Source organism: Phycodurus eques, chromosome 10, assembly GCF_024500275.1.
Source record: "Phycodurus eques isolate BA_2022a chromosome 10, UOR_Pequ_1.1, whole genome shotgun sequence".
In the NCBI taxonomy this organism is placed as follows: domain Eukaryota; kingdom Metazoa; phylum Chordata; class Actinopteri; order Syngnathiformes; family Syngnathidae; genus Phycodurus; species Phycodurus eques.
In genome coordinates, this window is record NC_084534.1 from 29,870,246 (window position 1) to 29,886,642 (window position 16,397).

General features: G+C 47.1%; 1 pseudogene; it reads left to right on the top strand.

Moving 5' to 3' along the window:
- Positions 1–16,397, top strand: part of LOC133408847 (semaphorin-3D-like) — a 50,669-nt pseudogene that overhangs the window by 25,030 nt on the left and 9,242 nt on the right.

The following is a 16,397-nucleotide window of genomic DNA, read 5'->3' on the forward strand; positions in this document are numbered from 1 at the left end:
CACAACCCAAACCAAAACACAGACCATGACAGTGGGTCAAAGTCGAAGAAGAAGAAGAGGTGGAAAGCGGGTTCTTCGGGAGAAAGAGAAGAGGAAAGCACAGTGTGGCTAGACAGCATATGATGCTGGTGTGTAAGATGACTCTGGTGGTGGGGAGGAAGATTAGGAAGACAAAGGCAGAGCAGAGAACCATGTGGTGGAAGCTGAGACAGGACGAGTGTTGTGCAGCTTTTCGGGAAGAGGTGAGACAGGCTCTCGGTGGACGGGAGGAGCTTCCAGAAGACTGGATCACTGCAGCCGAGGTGATCAGAGAGGCAGGCAGGAGAGTACTTGGTGTATCTTCTGGCAGGAAAGGAGAGAAGGAGACTTGGTGGTGGAACCTCACAGTACAGGAAATCATACAAGGAAAAAGGTTAGCTAAGACTAAGTGGGACACTGAGAGGACCGAGAAGAGGCGAAAGGAATACATTGAGATGCGACACAGGGCAAAGGTAGAGGTGGCAAAGGGCAAACAAGAGGCATATGAGGACATGTATGTCGGGTTGGACACTAAAGAAGGAGAAAATTATCTGTACAGGCTGGCCAGACAGAGGGATAGAAATGGGAAGGATGTGCAGCAGGTTAGGGTGATTAAGGATATAGATGGAAATATGTTGACAGGTGCCAGCAGTGTGCTAGCTAGATGGAAAGAATACTTTGAGGAGTTGATGAATGAGGAAAATGAGAGGGAAGGGAGAGTACAAGAGGCAAGTGTGGTGGACCAGGAAGTGGCCATGATTAGTAAGGGGGAAGTTAGAAAGGCATTAAAGAGGATGAAAAATGGAAAGACAGTTGGTCCTGATGACATTCCTGTGGAGGTATGGAAGCATCTCGGAGAGGTGGCTGTAGAGTATTTGACCAGCTTGTTCAATAGAATTCTAGTGCGTGAGAAGATGCCTGAGGAATGGAGGAAAAGTGTGCTGGTGCCCATTTTTAAGAACGGGTGATGTGCAGAGCTGTGGGAACTAGAGAGGAATAAAGTTGATGAGCCACACAATGAAGTTATGGGAAAGAGTCATGGAGGCTAGACTCAGGACAGAAGTGAGTATTTGCAAGCAACGGTATGGTTTCGTGCTTAGATAGAGGACCACAGATGCATTTGCCTTGAGGATGTTGATGGACAAGTACAGAGAAGGTCAGAAGGAGCTACATGGTGTCTTTGTAGATCTTGAGAAAGCGTATGACAGAGTACCCAGAGAGGAACTGTGGTACTGGATGCGGAAGTCTGGAGTGGCAGAGAAGTATGTTAGAATAATACAGGACATGTACGAGGGCAGCAGAACAGCAGTGAGGTGTGCTGTAGGTGTGACAGAAGAATTTAAGGTGGAGGTGGGACTGCAACACCCTTCCTGTTTGCAGTGGCGATGGATAGGCTGACAGATGAGGTTAGACTGGAATCCCCATAGACCATGATGTTTGCAGATGACATTGTGATCTGCAGTGAAAGCAGGGAGCAGGTGGAGGAACAGTTAGAAAGATGGAGGCATGTACTGGAAAGGAGAGGAATGAAGATTAGCCGAAGTAAAACAGAATATATGTGCATGAATGAGAGGGGTGGTGGGGGAAGAGTGAGGCTACAGGGAGAAGAGATAGCGAGGGTGGAGGACTTGAAATACTTGGGGTCAACCGTCCAGAGCAATGGGGAGTGTGGTCAGGGAGTGAAGAAACGGGTCCGAGCAGGTCGGAGCGGGTGGAGGAAGGCGTCAGGTGTGTTATGTGACAGAAGAGTCTAAGTTAGAGCGAGCAGAATTGGATGGTTTGGACACGTCCAGAGGAGAAATCAGAATCAGAATCAGAATCATCTTTATTTGCCAAGTATGTCCAAAAACACACAAGGAATTTGTCTCCGGTAGTTGCAGCCGCTCTAGTACGACAACAGACAGTCAATTGACAGAACACTTTGGAGACAGATAGACATTGACAAAAAAAAAAAAAACAGTCACTGAGCAGTAAAGGGTTGCTAGTTATCTGGTAATGCCGGTGTATGTATTTATTTATTTACAAATACATGTATTTACATGTATTTATTTTTATTTTTTTTTACAAATTTTTTACAATTGTGCAAAAAGATGCAGAGTCCTCTAGCACTTAGAGTAGTTCCAATGACTAATATTGCAATAGTCCAGTGCAATGACCATCGTGCAAAGGGCGCCGAGACTTCAAGGAGTGTACGCGGTTTAAAGTGACGAGTAGTGCGATAATCTGGGACGATGTCGATTGTGCAAATGTTGCAGATACTGTTACAAATAGTGAGTATATTGGTAGAAGGATGATGAGATGGAGCTACCAGGCAAGAGAGCGAGAGGAAGACCAAAGAGAAGGTTGATGGATGTCATGAGGGAAGACGAGGGCAGTTGGTATTCGAGAGGAGGATGCAGGAGATAGGCTTACGTGGAAAAGGATGACGCGCTGTGGCTCAGAACCCAGCCGAAATGAAAAGAAGAATAGCGATAAAATACAAAACTTGGATAAAGTTCACCACACATTTCTGATGACATTTCAACCACAGCACCTGAGTTGACGTGGGGGCTAGTACACTTTGTGTTTCGAGTCTTCAATCCACCTACCAAGCATGTTTTTGGGATGTGGGAGCAAAGCGGAGTGCCCGGAGAAAAGCCACGCAGGCACGGGGAGAACATGCAAACTCCACACAGGCGGGGCCGGGGATTGAACCCCGGTCCTCAGAACTGTGAGCCTGACACTTTAACCAGTCGACCACCGTGCTGCCTCGGCCTGTAATCAAGCCTTTTATAAATGAATGTCAAATTTATTTTACATTCAAATACGTCAAAATGAATGTTTTCACTTTGACTTCATTTTGTAGTTCACTTATTTGTAAGTCATGAAAAACATGAATAAAAGTAGAGCTTGCTCCAAAGTTTGATTTGAAACTGGCTACATGGGTCGATAACTTAACGGACATCGCTGATTGAAAATGCACAATATGAAAATCATGTCAATATTATGCAGGTGCTGACCCCCTCAAGTCGGGAGTGAGTGAATGATTGCAAACGCGGTCGCTGCGATCCGAATCTTCTCCGATTATAGGATGTAGAATGAGTGAATGATTGCGTGCTCAGCCGTTTGTCCAGAGGAGAAGACGACGCCCACCTGACAGGATGGGAATGTCCCAGGCACCCTGAAGGCATCACTCCATTTAAGCTCCCTTCCAGCTTCACGTGCGCAACCAAGTCGACTTTTAGAGGAGGCTACTAGTGCCACAGTACTATAGCTCCTACAGTAAGATTACTATACGTCATTGAGTTTAGCTGTCGAGGACAGGTCAAGTCCCTCCATACTTTTGGAACGATTCACTCACGGATGGCGTGATTTTTCCCTGTGACGTCAGGAAGCCAACACAACGGGTGAGTGTTAAGCAAGAGTAGTAATATTGAAATGACACTTTATTGACTCACGGCGATGCTGACGATGAAGTGATGGAATCAAACAAAATTTGAGCAAGTTCATTTGGGAAGTTTCAGGCTGCAGCGGAGATGAACTCGAACCCGAGCGGGCGGGACCTTCCTTCTTGTCGGGAGGCGGCATTTCTCACCACTTATTCCCCGTACCCCTTCCCTGGCTGCTACTAAGTTATTATTAGGGTTATTCTCTGTCATTTGTTTACGTCTTCCTTTGATTTATTGTCAAGTGTTTGTGTCACTGGGCTCCCACCATTGTGGATGCCTTCCTGTTTCCTCTGTGCGTGCGTGCGTGAGAGAGAGAGAGAGAGAAAGAGAGAGAGAGAGAGAGAGAGAGAGAGAGAGAGAGAGAGAGAGAGAGAGAGAATGAGAATGAGAATGCCTGTGCACATTACCTCCTGTGCGCATTTCCGTCTCTGTGCGCGTGTGCGTGTGTCTTTCCTGCAGTATTGTTGTGTGACGAGCCTGCTATTTATCAATTCAAGTGTAAATGTTGAGGTTATTGTTCTGTTGTCATTCATCAGACAAACATTTATGCTGTGTGCGCGTGTGTTTTCTCCTGGAGAAATTGCATTTACCACGGAAACATTATTTTCCCACATTATTATTATATTACTTATTCATATAATAATAATAAAAGGCATGTAAGCTCAAGAACTTAAAAAGTAGCACAGTCACACCATAGCATTCTTATTCTTAATAAATTCCAGATAAAGGTCAACGTAATAAATTGCAGCTAATTGGCTAGCGTGACCCCAAGAGGGCGGGGCTTACGAAACCTGCTGGCATAATAGTTCAACAACTGTCGTTTTTTGACTTTTACTTTTTTAGAATGCTTTTGTCTTCAGTGAAAGCAGCCCCCCAAAACACGCGCGCGCGGGCGCGCATACACACACACACACACACACACACACAGAAGCTCACTTTGAATGACTTAATTGGATCATGCACATCGGTTGCATATGATTAAAATGTGTTAAATCGGTTTGCCACTTCAAAATTATGTGCATCTGAAAATTAAGTAACTTTTTTTTCAGTGTAGTACACGGGTGTACTTGTTTACGTATCTTGTCGGTGTTGTGGTTGTTGTGAGACTCGTTTACTTACTTACTTTATTCAATTGAAATGTTTGAAGACAAAAGTTGCATCACAGTTTATCCAACATCCATTTAATTTAATCCGTTTAAGTAACATCGGGAGGGGCAAGTCTCTCCGGCGTAGTCCCCGGGGTCTCCTCCCGGTGGGATGTGTCCGGAACACCTCACCGGGGAGGCGTCCGGGAGGCATCAGAATCAGATGCCCCGGCCACCTCATCTGGTTCCTCTCGATGCGGAGGAGCAGCGGCTCTACTCTGAGATCTTCCCGGATGACCGAGCTTCTCACCCTATCTCTAAGGGAGAGCCCGGACGCCCTGCGGAGGAAACTCATTTTGGCCGCTTGTATCCGGGATCTTGTTCTTTGGGTCACGACCCACAGCTCGTGACCATAGGTGAGGGTAGGAACGCAGATCGACTGGTAAATCGAGAGCTTCGCCTTTCGGCTTAGCTCCTTCTTTATCACAACGGACCGATAACAAAGTCCGCATCACTGCAGACGCCGCACCGATCCGCCTGTCGATCTCCGTTCCATTCTTCCCTCACTCGTGAACAAGACCCCTAGATACTTGAACCACTCCACTTGGGGCAGGATCTCATCCCCAACCCGGAGAGGGCATGCCACCCTTTTCCGACTGAGGACCACGGTCTCAGATTCGGAGGTGCTGATTCTCATCCCAGCCGCTTCACACTCGGCTGCGAAACGCTCCAGTGAGAGTTGGAGATCACGGCTTGATGAAGCAAACAGAAAAACATCATCTGCAAAAAGCAGAGATGCAATTCTAAGACCACCAAACTGGACCCCCTCTACGCCTCGGCCTAGAAATTCTGTCCATAAAAGTTATGAACAAAATTGGTGACGAAGGGCAGCCTTGGCAGAGTCCAACCCTCACCGGAAACGAGTCTGACTTACTGCCGGATATCCGGACCAAACTCTGACACCGGTCGTACAGGGACTGAACAGCCTGTATCAGGGGGTTCGGTACCCCATACTCCCGAAGTTCGGTACCCCATGCTCCCCACAGGACTCCCCGAGGGACACGGTCGAACGCCTTCTCCAAGTCCACAAAACACATGTAGACTGGTTGGGTGAACTCCCACGCACCCTCAAGGACACTGCCAAGGGTGTAGAACTGGTCCATTGTTCCACAGCCAGGAAGAAAACCAGACTGCTCCTCCTGAATCTGAGATTCGACTTCCCGACGGACCCTCCTCTCCAGCACCCCTGAATAGACCTTACCAGGGAGGCTGAGGAGTGTGATCCCCCTGTAGTTGGAACACACCCCACGCCCCATCCCCACTATACACAGTGTTGGTGGTGCACTGGTTTCCTCTCCTGAGACGCCGGATGATGGACCAGAATTTCCTCGAAGCTGTCCCAAAGTCTTTTTCCATGGTCTCACCGAACTCCTCCCATGCCCGAGTTTTTGCTTCAGCGAACACCAAAGCTGCATTCCGCTGGGCCAGCCGGTACCCATCAGCTGCCTCAGGAGTCCCAAAGGCCAAAAAGGCCCGATAGTACTCCTTCTTCAGCTTGACGGCATCCCTCACCTTTGGTGTTCACCAACAGATTGGGGGATTGCCGCCACGACAGGCACCGACGCCCTTACAGCCACAGCTACGGTCGGCCGCCTCGGCAATAGAGGTCCACTCGGACTCAATGTCCCCCGCCTTCCCCGAGACATGGGTGAAGTTCTGCCGGAGGTGGCAGTTGAAACTACTTCTGACAGGGGATTCTGCCAGACGTTCCCAGCAGACCCTCACAATACGTTTGGACCTGCCAGGTCGGACCGGCATCTTCCCCCACCATCGGACCCAACTCACCACCAGGTGGTGATCAGTTGACAGCTCCGCCCCTCTCTTCACTCGAGTGTCCGAGACATGCGGCCGCAAGTCCGATGACACGACCACAAAGTCGATCATCGGACTGCGACCTAGGGTGTCCTGGTGCCAAGTGCACGTGTGTACACCCTTATGCTTGAACATGGTGTTCGTTATGGACAATCCGTGATGACCACAGAAGTCCAATAACAGAACACCGCTCGGGTTCTGATCGGGGGGGCCGTTCCTCCCAATCACGCCCTCCCAGATATCACTGTCATTGTCCACGTGAGCATTGAATTCCCCCAGTAGAACAATGGAGTCCCCAGCGGGAGCGCTCTCCAGCACCCTGTCCAAGGACTCCAAAAAGGTTGGGTACTCTGAACTGTTTGGTGCGTAGGCACAAACAACAGTCAGGACCCGTCCCCCCACCCGAAGGCGGAGGGAGGCTACCCTCTCGTCCACCGGGTTGAACCCCAAGTACAGGCGCAGAGTCGGGGGGCAATAAGTATACTCACACCTGCTCTGCACCTCTCACCGTGGGCAACTCCAGAGTGGAAGGAGAGTCCAACCCCTCTCGAGAGGACTGGTACCAGAGCCCAAGCTGTGTGTGGAGGCGAGTCCGACTATATCTAGTCTTGAACTTCTCGACCTCACACACCAGCTCGGGCTCCTTCCCTGCCAGAGAGGTGATATTCCACATACCCAGAGCCAGCTTCTGTTGCCGGGGATCGGATCGCCAAGGTCGCTGCCTTTGGCCACCGCCCAGCTCACACTGCACCCGACCCCTATGGCCCCTCCCACAGGTGGTGAGCCCATGGGTGCAGGCCTGGCCACCAGGCGCTCGCCTTCGAGCCCCAGCTTCAGGCCTGGCTCCAGTGGAGTGACCCGTGGCCGGGCAAGTGAAAATGTCTTCCTGAATTTTTTGTCATCATAGGGGTTTTTGGAGCTGTGCTTTGTCTGGTCCCTCACCTCGGACCTGTTTGCCATGGGTGACCCTGCCAGGGGCATAAAGCCCCAGACAACTTAGCTCCTAGGATCATTGGGACACACAAACCCCTCCACCATGATAAGGTGATGGCGCAAGGAGGGGATGTTTGTACGTCCGCATATGGAAATGCTTCACAGCACTACACGCACGCACGCGCACACACACACAGTCCAACAGTCAAACAGAGAAACGGCGTGGGGGGAGGGGCCGGAAGGGTCCTTACCTGATTGGAATGCATCCAGATGTTTCACACCTTTCTATTGGCTAGCTTTGTGAGCAGACATCCTGGAATCCGCTGACTCTTGAAGGCTCAGAACCCAGCTGACATGTATTTCTAAACTGTAGAAATCAGAAGTTCAGCAATAATTGATTGCAATTTTTTTATGACATTGTCGGCCGTCTTTGTGTCCGTTTCAGATCCAAAATGGCGTCGTCGTCTCAGATCGCGATGCTGTGGCTCCTCCAACTGGCCATGCTAACGGCTACAGATGCTAACCCGCGCGGCCAATGGGAAGCCAGGCTGAAGCTGTCGCAGCAAGGTAGGAAAGGGCAGGCTCAGCTTCTGGTTCTGGTTTATGTTCTGTTCTAAAGCCCGCAGTTGGAGGTTACAGGACAGGAAGTGAGTTCATGTTTGTGTCTGATTGACAGAACTGAAGAATGGTTCGGCGGTCTATTGGGGGAGTGGGACCAGCGGCGGTTTCCAGGTGCTCCTATTGGATGAAGATCGGGGTCGCTTATTGATTGGAGGGAAAGATCACATCCACATGCTGAGGTCGGACAGCGTGGACCTTCCTTAAGCACGGTCAGAAGTCTGCAAAGCAGCTCCCATGTTACCTCAATGTCACTTCAATGTCATCACAATTTCACTTCAATGTCACCTCAATGTCCCATCAATGTCACATCAGTGTCAGAATCCGAATCATCTTTATTTGCCAAGTATGTCCACAAAACACACAAGGAATTTGTCTCCGGTAATTGGAGCCGCTCTAGTACGACAACAGACCGTCAATTGACAGAGAACGCTTTGGAGACAGAAAGACATTGAGAAAAAAAGGGTTGCTACATATCTGGTAATGCTGTTACATTTTTAATTTTTTTTGACAATTGTGCAAAAATATGCAGAGTCCTCCAGCACTTAGAGCAGGTCGAATGACTAATATTGCAATAGTCCGGTGCAATGATCATTGTGCAAAGGGCGCCAAGACTTCAAGCGAGTAGTACGATAATCTGGGACAATGTTGATTGTGCAAATGTTGCAGATACTTAAGTGCCGTCTCAAAGTCACTTCAGTGTCATCTCAATGTCACAAATGCTAGCTAGGTGGCTAACTAACGTGCAGTTGTGTGCAAAATATATGAGGCAACTTTAACCAACACCTCCAATCTGAGGACATTGATTGGACTCTAGGTTGTCTGGAACCTGACTCAGATGAACTCATGGATAAGTTCTGAGTCTCGAGGTTCACATACTTGTACCACCAGTGTTGTGTGTTTAGGCCCTGACACAGCATCGAAGAAGAACGGCACCGACATGAACCCGTGTGCTCTCGTGAACCCACTTCAGTGAGGCAGAGTTCTGTCTGCCTTGCGTAATGCTTTTTTTTTTCCATCTGTGGTCAGCAAAACTGAAACTGAAAACGGAGCCCCCCTGGTGCCAAGGTATGAGAACAATAAAATTCATTGATACACTGGGGAACAATTTGGGGGAAAAAAATCTGTTGAATTAGATTGTTACTCTGATTAAAACTAAAATTGGCATGCTGATTCCCAAATTGCAGTCAGTTTTTTTTCTAGGATGTCAAGTTTTTCTCCACAGCTTACCCACCAGATAAGCAAAATTCCTCTGATTTGCTGTAGTCATCTACAGCTACGTGGCAACTTGTTTGAGCAGTCATAATTGAGACAGTGCGGTGAGAGCTCCCAATAGGCCAGTACTATCAATATCTGCAAACAGAAAGCTAGCATAGTAGGAATTAAGAGGATTTGTGCCATATTCTTTGTAAAACATCCAGCCATTTTCTGAGCCGCTTCTCCTCACTAGGGTCGCGGGCGCGCTGGAGCCTATCCCAGCTATCATCGGGCAGGAGGCGGGGTACACCCTGAACTGGTTGCCAGCCAATCGCAGGGCACATAGAAACAAACAACCATTTGCACTCACAGTCATGCCTACGGGCAATTTAGAGTCTCCAATTAATGCATGTTTTTGGGATGTGGGAGGAAACCGGAGTGCCCGGAGAAAAGCCACGCAGGCACGGGGAGAACATGCAAACTCCACACAGGGGGGGCCGGGGATTGAACCCGGGTCCTCAGAAATGTGAGGCCGACGCTCTAACCAGTCGGCCACCGTGCCGCCCTTTGTAAAACATAATAGTGTTAAATAAACATTGCAGTCATGCCTGTTTCTTTCATATTTCATTGTATGGCAATATTTGAAAAGTTTTATAAAGCAAGCACATATCTGTTAAGTAAAGTATTTTTCACGTTTTTCAAGAAAACGGGGATGTGTCGTTCAAAAACTTGACGCGATAGAGAAAAACTGAGATCAGTTTTGGATTCCGCACCCAAAAATGAGTTAAAAACCGCTGTCAGACCTAACTGAACAAAAATTGCGTTCCCCAGTGTAATCTGTTCCCGCCGTTTAAGTAAACTGTACCCTCACTTTACTACAGTTTACTAAACGGTGGGAGCAGATTACTAAATTGAGGGTACAGTTTACAAAACCGAGGGAACAGATTACTAAACCGAGGGTAAAGTTGACTAAACTGAGGGAACAGTTTACTAAACCGAGGGAACAGATTACTAAACAGAGGGTAAAGTTTACTAAACTGATGGAACAGATTACTAAATTGAGGGTACAGTTTACAAAACCGAGGGAACAGATTTCTAAACTGAGGGTACAGATTAGTAAACTAAGGGTACAGATATGTAAATTCAGGGTACAGTTTACTAAACTGAGGGAACAGATTATCAATGAATTTTATTTTTCCCCATACCTTGGCTCTAGGGGACCTCTGTATGAACATGAAGCACCAAAATATGAAATATATAAATCTGACAATGGAAAATGAGAGTGCGCATTGTGAGCCATGAAGATATTGTGAGACATGAAGAGCACCAGCCAATTACGAACCTTACGAGGTTGTGAGGGATTGTGCAATCTGAGGTGAGGTGAGGCTGTTCACTGCCACACTTGGCGTCTTGAACCGAACAGGAAATATGCTAATTCAGCAGTTTTGACGATGAAATTATTGAATATAATGATTGTTTAGTTTAGTCTGAAAAGTGAGCTTGTGTCTGTCCGCAGTTTTCCTGGCCTGCCACTCAGAGCGCCTTGCAGCACTGCCTCACGATTGGAAAAAGTTTGCACGTAAGTCATCATTTGAACTCATTCACTGCCAACCTTCCCAGTCAGTGAATGTGTTAAATTCACTGCCATTGACGGCTTTAGAAGTCAAATATCTATGTTAACTGGGAAGGCTGGCAGTGATTAAAGAGGACTAAGACCAAAAGCGCTGAGCTGTTGTTTTGTCGTTTTCAGGACGACTGCGCCAACTTTGTCCGTCTGCTGCAAGCGTTGAACGACACGCATGTTTATGTTTGCGGCACGGGCGCCTTCCGGCCCCAGTGTGCGATCCTCTTAGTCCAAAATAAGGTGAGCCGTCATCCTGCGTGACCACCGGGTGGCGCTCCTGCTGAGGACACGATGGAGTGACGGAGGGCTCCAGTTCCCGCTCAAGTGGAATAAATTGAAATTACATTTACAGAGGAGACCTGTATATTCGGGGTTGGGCACCCACGGATTCACCAATATGTGGATATTTTTGCCCCCCAAAAAAGTATATATATTTTTTTTAAATCTTCCCAACCCCGAAAAGGGTTACTGACGGTTTATCTGTTTATCCGGTTATATATATATATATATATATATATATATATATATATATATTCAATGCAATTATATCCATTTTCTGAGCCGGTTCTCTTCACAAGGGTCGCGGGCGTGCCGGAGCCTATCCCAGCTGTCATCGGGCAGGAGGCGGGGTACACCCTGAACTGGTTGCCAGCCAATCGCAGGGCACATAGAAACAAACAACCAGTCGCACTCACATTCACACCTACGGGCAATTTAGAGTCTCCAATTAATGCATGTTTTTGGGATGTGGGAGGAAACCGGAGTGCCAAATGCCAAGTCAAATGCCAACATAAAATATACAAGATACTGAATTGTCATTTGCTTCGTGAAATAAATTTTAGTAAACCATTTTTTTTATAGAATAAATAACAAAATAGCTAATTGTGCAGTGGTACCTTGACTTACGGATGTTGTGGTATCCTCTCCTGCCATCTCGCAGCGGCGTATCTGAAGCGGATGTTGTTGCGTGCGCTGCTGCCATCTCGTGGCTGCGTATCTGAAGCTTGCTCGTAACTCAAATTTGCAAAAATCCAACAATGCGAAAAAATTGAAGTTGGTGCACTCGTAAGTAAAGCGTTCCCAAAATATGCAAATGTTTTAATTTGACAAAAATCTATTATTTAAGGAGTTGAATCAATTTTTAAAAAATGAATGCATTTTATGAAGACGTTTTGGATGCGTTAAGAATTAATACAGCAAATATTAGAGTACACTTAACAATATCAATGCTCAGCGGCTGGATGAAAGAACAGAGCTGGCCAAATGTGGCCCTCGGGCCATATTTTGCCCACACCTCATTTAATTGATTTTTTAAAAAAATGCCCCTGGAAGCTCGGTGTAGGAACTTCATTTGTTCCGAGACCGCTCGTGAAACGAAACAGTTTTTCCATTTAAATGAATGGAAATCGAATGAATCCATTCCCGCCCCAAAACCAACTTGCCTTTGTGTGTGACTGGTGCAGAAGCGCAGTGAGGACGGTGGGGCGAAGCACTTTTGGGACTGAGAAGTACTGTGTGCTGTCATTACCTCTGGATGGCATGGAGTTCCATACGTTGCCGGAACAACAAATAGAAGCCTTGTCACTTTGGTTCATGTCAATACACTTTTCACTTAGAAGCCAAAATGAGGGCTAATTCAGAGGCCCAAAACTCAAAGATACAAATCTGTATATGACATACATGACACATGGCAAACGCTGCGAGAGAGAAAACACAACTCGGTCCAACGCGTCCATGCCAAGACTGTTTGTGAACCCAAGCAGAGTGCGTGAATCAAGGCAGTAATTCTTCAACAATTTTGTTGGTAAAATATATTGTTGGTGAACCGAGGTTCCACTGTCCTTGAAAGTGTCCATGCAAATGTGTGTCCTATAGGAAGCGCTCTCTATGCTGCCTCACACTGTCACGTCCGGACTAGGAAAATGTCCTTACAGTCCCAAAGAACCTTTCACTGCTCAACTCAGTGGTACTACACGTGCACACACACATGCACACACACATGCGCACATGTTTTTATTTTCAGTTTGCAGCTGAGCTAGCCGATTGTTAGCTTGCTGAAGTCGCTGCTAAAGTGACATACTTGATTTTAAGAGCCACGATAGCGTGTATGCGCGTGTTGAAGAGCTCCGTCCGCCAGTACCATTAATGAGATCTTCGTGCTGATATCAGCAATATAAGCGAGGCTGCGTAGTACGGGTGCGATTGTGAGAAGGGCCCAGGTGCAAATGGAAGATGCCAAGAACGGCTTCTCATGCAGAGTGTAGCATTTGTGACTGCTCAGAACCCAAAGCGGACACAGAAACTTGTGAAATCCAAACAACAGTCTTCATTTACAAAAGTAACAAACTAACCCATGTAGCGTACTACGGAAGCATAAGAAGAACACCATCAAAGGTAATCTGAACAAAAAGTGCTAAAACTGTGGTGCAAAGGCCAAGTTAAAGGAACGCAACAAAAAGAAAGTACAAGAGCAAAAATGTGGCTTACGACCAAGGAGTGGAGCAAGAAGGCACTAAAAACTAACGAGAAGAAATCAGGACTATAAAAACAAAAACAAAAAACATCCAACACAGAGTAGATCGTAAAAAACAGCATGTTTGAATGTTGATTTGTCATTTGTGTTGATGTGTTTGCGCTGTAAACGGTAAAAGATCGAAAGCGTCTTTTGTTCAGACGGTGACGTGTATGCCGCCACGTCTGTGGATTTCATGGGAACCAACGCCGCCATCTTTCGGACATCCATCGGGGCCGCTGGGCGCCACCTCCGCACGGAAGCGTACGACCGCAACTGGCTCAACGGTGACTTAACGACGCCATCGCCGGTTACCTTGGAAACCACACGGACCTCCTCTGACTTGTTTCTCGTGTCAGTTCCCGAATTTGTGGCTTCCTTCGCCATCGCCGACACTCACAACAGCGACGACGACAAGATCTACTTCTTCTTCAGGGAGGTGGCAGTGGAGGCGGAGCAGTGGGATAAGAAGATCTACAGCCGAGTGGCTCGAGTTTGTAAGGTACGACTGCCCCACTCCCGCCGTTGGCTGACGTGCATTCGGACCCTTCGTCGGGGACTTAATAATAGCGCCACAATTATACAAACCGTTAATACTACCTCAACATAACGGCACGCAACCGTGCCACACGCACACACCACCTGGAACAGTTCGCCAACAATACTGATCGAATAACATGAAAAAAACATCAAACATTCATATCAGATGCACATCAAAAGATTCTGATTATTAACTCGTTCACTGTCAGCTGGTTTCAAAAAAGGGTTGCGCATATTATTTCAGCAACCATTTTACAGCATTTTATTGTCATCTTTCAAAACCCACACAATATTTTGTTCTGTGATAATAGAAGCACCAAACATGCCAAAAGAAAGAGTAGACACTCTTCTTTCGCCAGAAAAAAAGTTTGTCTTTCCCTTTTTCTGTTCTTTGGTAACGGGAAGTAAAACATGGGTTAGTTTCCCCCAAAACACTGGTTTCTAACCAAGAAGTGGAGAAAATGAGCTTTTTGTGAAAAGAAATGTCAAACAGAACAGTGAGGTTGATGCTAGTATTTTTTGCTTTGGTGAAACCTCAAACTATAAAAGAACAAAACCAAGACTAAAGACGGGCTTTTGACAGCCAAATCATCTCTTTTTTTTGTGACAGATATACAACGAAAAACGCGCCGTGAGCAACGCTCACTTGAATTGAACGTCAGCACCTTTTTTACATGGCGTTCGCCATTCGCTTCATGAACGGCATCAGCTTTTCACACACTTTCTACTACCTACCGCCGCACATACTCTGTTTATAGTAAACATATTCACACTCTGTTGGAGCATGAGGCGCCTAGACTTGTCCGTCTTCCAACGTGTTGGACTATTTCTCCCTCCTAATCGACGTGACAGGCTAAGATTCACCGCCTAATCTTTATTTTCCACTCCAAATTTGTGTTGACCTCCAATCCGAAGCGATGCAACGCTCCCATCTGCTGGCGTATGTTTGTCATTACAGTTATATAGAAGCCTGATTTTCAAGCTGGGCGAGACCCTCTTGCAGGCCTACGCGTTGAGAAAAAAAAAAAAAAGGACTCGACGAAGACTGGGAGTAAACATTTAGATTTGAAACCATCCGCATCCAAACTAACTGGAAGCAGTGCAGCCAAGAGAAACATCACGTAGCAAATGAACCGAATACACCGTTTGAAAATATGAACAAGAAATATTAGAATTTAGTTTGTAAATATAGGTCAGTGCTTGTGATAGTGTTTCGCGCTTGCTGGCCCTGGCCGCTAACCACGTCCTTTTCCAACTTCCTGTCTCCTGGATAAAGAACGATGTGGGAGGGAGGCGAAGTCTGATCAACCGCTGGACCACCTTCCTCAAAGCTCGTCTGGTGTGTTCGGTCCCGGGCCCATCCGGAGTCCACACGCACTTCGACCGACTTGGTAAATCCAATCACGTCCGTCCTCTTTGCCGTCTTTCACCAATCGTTCGTCTCCTCAACACTGTTCTACGCGACGTACATTTTCAATTGGGCTCGTCATCATAACTGTGAGCTGGAGTCTATCCCAGCCGATTTGGGTACACCCTGGATTGGTCGCCAGTCAATGTCGGGGCACATACAGACAAATGAGAACTTTACACCTGTGGACAAGGTCTTGTTTTCAATAAAGCTAGCACAATAACATGATTTTGGAACATGGGAGGAAAAGCCACACAAGCACGGGAACGCCACACAGGAAAGCCGAGTCCAAGCCCTGATTCAAACCCAGAACCTCCGAACTGTAAGACAGGTTCGGTCGGCCTCGTGTCATCGGGTGTTTCCATCTTGCTGCGACCTTCCAAATGTGAAGACTTGCTGCTTTGCTTCCTTTAGAGGATGTTTTTGTTCTGGAGACCAAAGACCGTCAGAACCCTGTCCTCTATGGCCTCTTCACGACCTCCAGGTGAGAAAACCCACGGCAACAATCTGTGCAATGCAGCCCCTGCCGTCACGTTATTCTTTTTCCCCCTTAGCGCTCTGTTTGGAGGCTCGGCCGTGTGCGCATTCTCCATGGTGAGCGTTCGCGCGGCCTTCAACGGTCCGTACGCCCACCGGGACGGTCCGGACCACCGCTGGGTCGAGTACAAAGGCCGCATACCGTACCCCAGACCCGGGGCTGTGAGTACCTCTTAACGAATTCATTTGGGAGGATTGGCAACTTATTGATAGGCCGCTACTGAAACTGGCAGATGTGGGCAGTAACAAAGTACAGTACTTCGTAACTGTACTTAATCACTGCCAGGCTTCCGAGTTAACATGGATATTTGACTTCTAAAGGCGTCAGTGGCAGTGAATGTGTTAGTACATTTTTTAGGTATCTGTACTTTACTTGAGTATTTATTTTTCTGGCGACCTTTTACTTTTACTCCTTACTTTGTAAGCACAAATATCTGTACTTTCAACTCCTTACATTTAAAAAATTACCTTGTTACTTTTAAAACCTAAAGTTAGCGACGACGCTACTTAAAAATCAGAAGATAGAAAAAAACGGAAGTAAGTGACTTCGTAGATAAGACACTCTCCTTTCATCGCGTGCCTACTAAGCTAGTGGGGGCAAAGTAGCGGTGCATTCCATGTAGCT